Source organism: Phaethon aethereus, assembly GCF_964289735.1.
Source record: "Phaethon aethereus genome assembly, chromosome: 1".
Taxonomy (NCBI): Eukaryota; Metazoa; Chordata; class Aves; order Phaethontiformes; family Phaethontidae; genus Phaethon; species Phaethon aethereus.
The window spans coordinates 192,164,956-192,174,766 of record NC_138575.1 but is presented as its reverse complement, the minus strand read 5'-3'; positions in this window follow the sequence as shown (position 1 = coordinate 192,174,766).

The following is a 9,811-nucleotide window of genomic DNA, read 5'->3' as shown; positions in this document are numbered from 1 at the left end:
CAGACATCTGTTAGGTAACAAATTCTGTTAAACATAGATCATGAAATGGTTCTTGAATTATGCAGAGGATAATTTCACAATCCAGAAAACAGATCATTCAAGCAGAGAAAAAAAGTGTAAGACCTTCTTATTGCTAGTTAGGGAGGAATTCACTACAATGTCAGAATTACAGGAAAGTTTGGTGCTAGTGGCAGTGGTCTGCTGGATTACTACCCATCCAATAAGGAACAGATTTAGACGATGGTCACAATTAAGTTACACACTCCACAAAGTAACTGACATTATAGCAAAATTGGCTGTATTAATTAGAGGGACACTGTGACAAAAGTGTCCAGCTAGCTAGACAAAAGTAAAAACTCCAAATGTCTCAGTGAAAACTCCCGTAGAACGTGTTAACACACAGTAATAGATTTCCATATGAAAAAGGGAGTTAGGAAACAATGAGCAGATGTAGCAATGGAAAAATCGGTGCTATGGTGGAAACAGGCTGAAGCCTTCCAAACAATGTATAAATTAAAACATAACAGACCCTAATTCCCCTTGAAAAAGGAATACTGTGCCATTCCCCATAAGTTAACTGTAGTAGCCCGTTGTGAGTCTATAATTGGGCTATAATTGGGTTAAAGGGCTGTCACCTCTGAAACAAGAGCTCGAGTGATATCTGTCAACCTTTGGAATCAGGAGTTACTTATTAGCTGCTGCAGAAGTCAAGCATGCAGCACAACCAATCATCGAAAACACGGAGAGTGAAAACACTTGTCAGACCAAATGAGTAGTTTTGGCTTTTTTCCCTCAGCCAGCTGAGGAGAGCCATATTGAATATCTAAGTAGAAATGTCAAGAAAAACATATTGTAACTTTTTCTGAAGGAAAAGACAAGACGACCTGAAATGGAAGACATGAAGAAAAAGAATTCTTCATGGAAAATAAAATATAAAAAAGCACTGCAATACCTTGAAAGTAAGTGGAATGGATATAATAGTTAAAAGCCTGATTTTTTGTCTCCTTTGCATTAAGTTTCATCTTCCTTCAAGACTCCAGTTACATAAATAACTGTTAGCTGTGTGTTCACAACTCGCAGAAACCAGCTAACATGAATGCATACAACAGTGTCAAGGCCCTAGGAAAAAAGAAATAACAGAAAAAAGGAATACCTCAAAGGAGGGAAGGCGCAGGAGAATCTCAGAGAAAATGTTACATTCATCACACAACCAGCGTACACAAAACACTCTGCCAAACCTGGAGAAGCACACACTTTGTGTCAGCCTGAATTATGGCATAGGCTTTCTTGGACTTTTTATTTTGGACCCGTGTTTGGAAAATAACCCTAAACTCCTAAACTGTACATTGCCTTTAAAATGGCTTACCAACAGGAAAATATCAGAACTGATCCCAAAATGTTCGAGGCTTTCCGATTGCAAAATCATGAAACTGAAAGCCATCTCCAACAACAAAAGAACTCATCGTTGACCAAAACAGCACTGCTTGGTGAAGACTGTTATTAAAAAAGGTTACATTTGTAATTCAAGGTTCGTTATAAGCTGGTGTCAAGTCAGTTCTAAAATTTTCCTAATGAGAAATGCTTTCATCATCTCAACTCGGTAAGAATTATCCTTCTGTGCTTTTCAAAGCCATGTTTTACGTATCCTTCCTCCCCGTTTGAAATATTTCTAAAATGGGATACTCTTCTTCTGGAAGTTGGTGCAAGGCAGATTTGCCCACCGTGGCATCCATTCAAATTTTCTGTACCAGACAGGCCTTATATCAGGGCTTCAATGTTTCTGTACCAGTAGAAAACAACCCCTTCGCTTCATTTTAACTGTACCTTTTAAATAACATGCTCAGAAAGTAGTCCCAAACACTTTGCCAAAGGTGCTTAAAGTCAGGGAATACAGATGAACAGATTTCTTCCCTGGATAAGAACAAGTTTTATCAGGTTTGTTTTACTCTAGAAGGCCTATGTCTGTGCTTTACAGATGGCTTTTGTAGAGATTTCCAATTAGCTACTAGTTGAGATTTGATAAGTTTTCATTAACCACTAAGTGGCAAAAGACAGACCAATCGGTCTGTATTCCATTTGACACCAGTCATACCAGCTGCTTTGTAGAGAGCAACTAAGTGCATCTTTCTTTTAGAGCGTATTTTGATTTTGGGCAAAAGATGGTAATGCATAATAATCACATTTAGAGTAAAAGCTGGATAATAAACTTCTACAGTGTAGCAATATTTTAAAGAAAGAGCTCCCAGCTCTCAAATACCACATGCAGGTGTGATACCTCAGTGGGAAGCAATTTAGGGATGAATGAATAATTCTGTCTTCTTGTTTACCAAGACTATACCCATTACATCGGCCATTAAAAAAGAAAAAGAAGAAAAAGAAAGAAAAACACACCCCATTGTTTTGCCTCCCTGGGAAGTGCTTGTAGACTATCTTTTAGCTCTAACTGCTTTATACTCCAAGCTGACTGTAGCTGGAATTGGTGTCCCTTAGCCGCTCGATTAGTTAGATAAATTCTGCACGCCTGCGTCTGGGATCCATGGTAATGGAGTTACGTTGCTATGCTATGAAATGTGCGGGAGGGTCCAGTGTTTCAGGAAGGATATGATTTCCGGGGCTACTGGAACTTGGTAGGGTAGGCAAGGAGGAATGCTTGGAGGAACAAACAAAAGAAATCGCTGGAACGGTGACAGCGGACCGCTCAGATCAGCGGGTGCGGGCAGGGCACTGATGCCCCAGGAAAGCTTCCCTGGGAGGGATGTAACAGCCATCTGAAAGATTGTTTAAAAGCCGTGTTGTGGGGGAAGAATACCCTAGTTCTGTTCCTGTCATCCTGAGGAAAGCCTGCATGGCAACATTGTGCGTTACAGGTATTTGCAGGAAGGACTGCATTAACCCCTTACCATGCACACAGGAGCTTTTCACCAGGGCTACAAGAAGAGAAAGCTAAACAAAACCAGGGTGGACTGCTACAAATGATCTCTCTCAAACTACCTGATAGATACAACTCTGGCCAATCTGACAAGAGCGGATTTTTTTTTTTCCTTGGCATAATGAGCAACGGCCTCCTCAGATCTGTTGCTGTAGCGAATGCAGAGGACTCCTCCCGTCTTCATGGCCCGGGGGGCTGGAGGGAAGGGGAGAAGCCTGTACCTGAATTTCCCTGGGCACTCTGGGGCTATCAGGAGTCAAGTGGACTGCTGCTGCCCGCTGCTACCAGCATCTCAAGGATGGAAAATAAGTTCAAGAAGACAGATAGACAGTTTCAAAGGCAGGCAGCTGCCTCGGCAAATTTGAGAAAAATAGGCATGCTCAGTCCAAGTCCTAGAATACACATAAAAAACCTGAGATCCAGTTACCTTAATGACACTTTTCTGAAAAAAATTTTTGGGTTACATCTTACCTGATCCCAGCCTTCTCAGTAATTACTCAGGAAAGACAGAAAGACAGACAGAAAGGAAGACAGGAAGAAAGGAAGAAAGGTAAAATACCTTAGCTTTTCTATACCAGAGGTTGTTTTTTGTTGTCTTTGGGTCTTGACAGGCCAGCTGAGATACCCAAGAGACAGAATAAATTTAAAGGTCTGGAGGTGAGACAGGTTTTTATTCTTGACCAGAATCCTACCTTAATTGAAAAGAGCAATGTAACACATCAGGAAGGATATTTAAGAACTGTAAATCTATTTGAATTCTCATATGTGCTACCTTATTACAACTGTAATTTTGAAATGTTTGTTTTAAGCAGCTTTCTCCATTTTAGATTTAATATTCCCCCACAGTACCAAGTAGGACTGGTCCTGCTCTGTTAAACTGTTAAATACATATGAAGACAAGACATTGCCTAGAAGACCTTTCAATCTAAGGCCAGTAATACTAAAGGAAAAGCATGTATCAAACACACAGTTTAATTTGATTTTAATGACAAAAGCCTCCTTGTCTTCTATTCAGGTGCCTTGCAACCTCTCCATCATTAATCGACTGACTTCTGCTGTCACAGCACAGATGGTCCTCGAAGAGATTAAGTTTTTCCTCTGAAAATACTCTCACTGTGCCCTTCTATCATAACTTTCTTTGGAAGAACCTAAGTACTCCACAAATATTCATGAACTCAGTCTCCCAGTACCCACATTCCGTCTGTACAGTTAGAAAACAAACTATATCAAACTACTATAATACCCATTTCCCTGCAATTCCACATTAACTGTTCTTCCCCTGGATGGCACACTGCTGTTGCCTGCGGTTCCAACTCCCGAGCCAGGAAACAGCAAGGGATTTGGATGACTGAAGGGGTGGTGGGGAATACAAAAATCCCTAGGAAGCTTCAAAGGCTTCTTCTTCTGGGTTTCCCGATGGACGGACAATGAAAAGGAGGCTGTCTTTGAAGACGGGCCAAGAGAAGCCAGAATGCAACTTCTTTTAGAGGTCATCGTTCTGCAAAGGGATGTAGTTTCACTGTGTTCTGGTGCTGGGGAAGCCAAAGTACAGAGTTCTAAAAGGTGCTAGACAGTTTAAAAGGCAGGCAGCTGCCTCGGCAAATTTGAGAAAAATAGGCAACCTCAGTCCAAGTCCTGGAATATACATAAAAACCTGAGATCTAGTTATCTTAATGTCACTTTTCTGAAAAGTTTTTGGGGTTACATCTTATCTGGTCCCAGCCTTCTCAGTAATTACTCAGTCTAGGATAAGTTTTATATGTTTACCTAAGCTACCTGAATTATAAGATTAAATCAGTTTCTCTTTGGTAACAATTTCAGAATGAGGGGAAAAAAAAGTAGGGTCAAAACTCACTGAATTGAAACTAGTAAAAACAAGCAAAAAACCCAACAATATAAGCTGCTTTGTTTGCAAGACAGGTTAAAAATAAAACTTCATTTATAAAAAAAAAGTTGAATGCACAGAATTTAGCAAAAGGAAGACTAAGAGGAATAGAACACAAGTATTAAAAGATAATAAATTGAAACTCAGAATGCTGTACAAAGATACATATTTTAATGATAAGCAGTAACCTAAAATTAGGCAACAGAAAATAGAGAACTTTTAAACAGGGAAAAAAATTTTAACGGTGATAATCTACAAGGCTATGGAATGTTATTCTAAAGGAAACTCTGAAAAATTTACCTGTGTCATTAAAACCTGGGCTTACCAAGACCTTGAAATATTCTTTGTGAAATAAATCTGTATTGAGAAGGAGAAAGCCAGATAAAAAATAAACAAACAAAAAAGCTATACTGTCAATTTTAGTTCTCAGACCTGCTTGAAGGTGTTTAGTGTAACATCTTCCACTCAAGCTCTGCAGGTTAGAACAAAATAAGGCTAACACTATGTGATGATACAAGAAAAATCTCACAAATATCAACTGGAAGAAGCAGCTCTTTAAGGAAAAAAAACAATGACAGCAAATGATACCAAAGCATTTTTGGTATCAATTTTTCCAAATGCATTTTTTCCAGGTATATTTTCATAGTCAAATATGAGTTTTGATTTATTGATTCAGCATTCAAATTTAAAGTGAAATTTGCATTTTTAATACTGTTTTATTTGTCCCCAAACTGACAACGCCCATTCTGAAGATCAGGAAATGAGTATGCTTAGACATACATATACATTCATGTTTCCTCAAGGATGCACAAGAAATAACAAACAAAAACCGTATGAAAGTAGCTGGAATCTTTTGCATCATCAGCACAGCAAGAGTATTCCTCCAGACAGGACCACGCTGAAATCATTCATCTAGATTTAGGCGAAAAGGTAGAACTGTCTCATTTAGACTACGCATGGGGTGTAACTTTGCCCACCACGTAAAATAGCTGAAACCAAAGAAAGATGCATCTGTTTTCAGCGACAGTCTCAAGCTCTCTCTCTGCTCAGCTGTCAGCTCTACCAGTAATGAGGATAAGCACTAATATCACTGAGTTTTGTTCCTTCGCAGCAAATCTCTCGTACAGATTTATAAATGTGACTCTGATGGCAGTACTAGCCATTACAACTCTCACATCAAGAGGCGGATACACACTTAAGGCTTGGGTTGATTATCTATCTTTGAAAGAATCTTTCTCAATATTAATCAAATTGGCCCGCTCCCAGCAGAAAAGTACTAATGCCTACCACAGACACACACCCAGCCTTGATTCTGCCCTATAGGGGATCTAAAATGGATCTAATATAAGAAGTACAGGAGCAGGAAGAACTGTATGTTCCAAATGGCTTCAAAGACAAAGCAAAAACCAAGTACATACAGAAAAGTACTGTAGAGTGGTTTTGCTTGTATAAATCCCGTCCCGGGCTGCATCCAAAGAAGTGTGGCCAGTAGGTCGAGGGAGGGGATTCTGCCCCTCTGCTCCACTCTGGTGAGACCCCACCTGGAGTCCTGTGTCCAGCTCTGGAGCCCTCAGCACAGGAAAGACATGGACCTGTTGGAGCGGGTCCAGAGGAGGCCACAAAAATGATCAGAGGGATGGAACACCTCACCAATGAGGAAAGGCTGAAAGAGTTGGGGTTGTTCAGCCTGGAGAAGAGAGGCTCCGGGGAGACCTAATTGCAGCCTTCCAGTACGTAAAGGGGGCTTAGAAGAAAGATGGGGACAGACTTTTTATCAGGGCCTGTTGCAATAGGACAAGGGGGAATGGTTTTAAACTAAAAGAGCACAGATTTTGACTAGATAGAATAAATTTTTCATAAGGAGGGTGGTGAACCACTGGCACAGACTGCCCCGAGAGGTGGTAGATGTCCCATCCCTGGAAACATTCAAGGTCACATTGGACGGGACTCTGAGCAACCTGACCTAGTTGAAGATGTCCCTGATCATTGCAGGGGGGTTGGACTAGATGTCCTTTAAAGGTCCCTTCCAACCCAAAGATTCTATGATTCCATGATAAATTTTGTCTGTGGGATTCTTCTATCCGTGATAATCACCAGGGCTGCGGGGACCAGGGGTAAAGTGGGCCCAGCTGCTTTGGTCTCACCTTCCTCTTGTGTTGGTAAGAAGATTACAGTGTGCCCACGGCTTGCAATTTTCAAAGCTGATTCAGAATTCATGCTGATTTATGACCAATTCCGCCACTAAGAGTTAACATGGCTTTTTTCCCCCGCTCTCTCTTCACTTACTGGCAACAAAACTTAAAAATTCCAAATGACCCTCCAAGATTTATACAAAGTCTCCATGGCCAAGGCTGCCTTTCACCATGACATTTTCCTGGTATGGCAAGGAATCTAAAATGCCTTTTTTCCAGCACTTTGGAGAAGGAACCATTCCAGAAGTTTCCCATTTTTAGGATGCTCTCCAAGAAGATACATGATGCTTGACACGTAAAAGTGATGCTCTTTTTATTAGGACGGTCAATGAACCATCAGCAACATACAAACAGGAGAGAAGATGGCATGTCTGAAGAATGTGCCTATCTCAGAGATTTAAAAGGAAGCCATTTAGAGGCCAACATCATGCACTCACTCAACATTACTCCCAAAGGAAGTTACTAATCCCAAGGCAGAATTTGTTAAAGCAGCACTGCAGCCTTTAACAACTTGAATCCCACCATTTTAGGAAGACAGTTACTACCCTAGCAGGAGCCACCCATGCTGACCTTAGGAGCTGCAGAAGATACCTGCAACTTTCTGTGGGGAGCTGAGGGGAAGAAAGGTGTCCCAAAACATCTCTGTAGAGAGAAAATGACTGTGAACAAAGTCTGTCCGACAGGCCAAGTGTTTTACCTTGTAATGGAGGCTGGCATGCAGATGGATTCCAGGGCAACTCAGCAATGTGGCCTCTGTGGCACCTGCTGGTTTGCTTCCTCTGACAGCAGGGATTCGGATTAACCAGTAGAACGTGGACCAGAACAGCCTTTGCTGCTGGTCACGAGACAGAGCACCATTGCTGGAGCTCTAACACTGGACTGCTGGGAAGATACAAACAGCTCCAGAGCCACTGGGTGCACACAAGCTTGTCCGCTTTTATCACCACTAGCAGGATCCACACTGAGAAATACCCATAGTAAAAGATGTTGCTTCCAAAGAAACCTAGTCACCATATTTTGGTCTGTACTGACTCCGAAGATTCCTTCACATCTCTCACAGGGTCCTTGAGATTGGAGATTCCTTAATAGCCTTGAATGGTGAACTGAGCTGAAAGGAAGCATCCCTGACTTCACCCCAATGCCTGACAATGGATGGCACAGGTCACAGACGCAGCCCCGACAGAAAAGCCAAAATAAGCTGCTTGGAGGCATAAGAATGCATACCAATCTGTAATGGAAATATGATTCTATCCCTCTCTCTTCCTAGAACCTAAATGCTGATCTTTCATTAGTCTTTAAAAAAAAAAAAAAAAAGCTTAAACCAGCTCTTGCCTAATAAAACAGAAATCTTGCCTGGATGAGCAAGAAGAATCAAAGCAGGACACTTCCAATTTTATCTTGAGAGAAGGAAGGAGCACAGCTTCATACCTTCTCGAGCAGTGTCGGTGGGAGCACATCAGCTGGATGAGGGGAAAAAAATATCAGCCAGATAGGAAGCAGAACAATCTCCTGAACAGATTATGCTTAGAAATGCCTCTGGAGTTACTGCTCCAAGGCTGTGAGAGCAGAAACACCAGAGACTCAATTGCTGGGGAAAGCAAAAACCAACCCAAACCACCAAACAAAAAACAACTGGGGACAAGAGATCTTCATCATTAATTGGTTGGAAACACTCCACAATTACATGATTTATAGGAAGTAAATTTGCAGTGCCTTAGCGTGGATCAAAGACACATTAATGTTAATCTCCGCCTCTATGTAGGGGAAAAGGTCACAGCTGGGCCTAGCCAATTTTTTTTTTCTTTTCCTAAGCATCGAGTGAAAGGCCAGACCGTATCTCTGGGAATTCATCATCAAAATGGTACTGAACGCTTGTTTTCCACATCCCAAACCCGGTGGATATGACAGGCGATGCAAGCGCTGCCTGTCGGGAGCCGAAGGCCCCCTGACCAGCGAGCCCCCGGCTCCCCGGCCACCAGGGCCGGCGGGCTTCAGGCCGCCCCCGGGCTCCCTGGCCGCCCCCCCCCCTCAGCCTAAGGGGCAGCGGTGGCATCTGAGCGCGGTAGAGGGCCCCCGCAGAAGGGCTGCCCTCCTCCGGGCGAGGGGGAAACACCCGCCGGGGCAGGCGGGACTCGCCGCGGCCCTGCCCGGCCCGGGGACCTGTCCTCAGCCTCAAGGAGAGCCGCGGCGCCCGCGAGACAGGGCGGGGGGCAGCGCCCGCCTCCTCTCCCTCCACCCCGTGACTCACCCGCCCGCTCCCGGCGGGGACAAACCGCCAGCGCCGGAGTCACCGCCCCGGCCGCCGCCGGGGAGCCTGCGGTTGCCTGCGCTCCCCTGGGGGGCCTCCCCCGCCACCCGCCCCGAGCGGCCGGCTCCCGCCCGCCGCCGCCCCCCCCCCAGAGCAGGCGGGCCCGGCAGGGCGCTACCCCCGCGGGAGGTGTCACCCCAGAGCCTTCGAAATAGCCCAACGAGGGCGGCGGCAGCGACTCCCCCCTCAGCCCCTCCCCATCGCTACTGCTCCGCGGCCATCTGAGGAACGGCGCCCCCCCCCGCCATCTGCGCTTGCGCGGCGGCACCACTCCGCCGCCCGCTCCCTCGCCGCCCTCTCCCTTCCGCGGCTCCAGCCTCCCCCCCTCCGCCCTTCCCCGGCGATTTGAATATGCTAATGCAGCGGTTACTGGGAGCCCTATGGTGGGGCCGGGAGGCGGTCACGTGGGGCGGAGACGTGTCCTTCAGAGGCGGGCCCCGACCTGCCCAGGCTACCTTTAAAAGCGGGCGGCGAGCGAGGAAGCGCCTCAGTCAGAG